A 684-nucleotide genomic window follows, 5' to 3' on the forward strand; every position below is an offset into this window, starting at 1 on the left:
AATACATTTTCCATTTTTTAGCACATATAGTTTTATGTCCTGTTAGGCAAAGGATGCTACATATTTCAATAATTTTTCTTTACATTCAGAAATCTGTAATCTTGCTCTAAGCAGCATATGAATTTACAAACTGTAGTTTCACAAAATACATTGAAATTGCTACATTTCTTCATTTTTTATTTTAAAGTATATTAATAGTTTCAATAGCCCAGTGTTGCTATTGGGCACCTCTAAGATGTCATAGCAATCTTTGTTCACTGGTCTATTTAGAGTAAAGAAGGATGTTAATTATGGCTTATCCTTTGTAGTGTAACAAGTACTTTTTACTAATCCAGCACTGTAAAATTAAAAAAAAAATGCCCCCCTATTTTCCATAAAACAATTCTAGACAGCAAGGGTAGTATGTTGCTTGGGCTAAGGCAGGGCTGTTAGCTAAATTAAGCCATTGTGACTCAAAATCCTCCTTTAATAAGGTTCATGCTGTCTACAACTTCATCATTTTCTGCTGAATGATAATTACTTTATTCAATCATGTTCAAGGTTTTAGTGAAAGCTAGCATTGATTGATTAACTTCAATTACCATGCTTACATTTGCATAGATAAAAACTGCTTTTCAATTTGTGAGTGGCACGCCAGTGGAAACCCTGCGCTGATATTTGCATTTCAATGTGAACAGTGAAGAA

This window comes from Eretmochelys imbricata, chromosome 11 (assembly GCF_965152235.1).
Source record: "Eretmochelys imbricata isolate rEreImb1 chromosome 11, rEreImb1.hap1, whole genome shotgun sequence".
NCBI classification, from domain to species: Eukaryota; Metazoa; Chordata; order Testudines; family Cheloniidae; genus Eretmochelys; species Eretmochelys imbricata.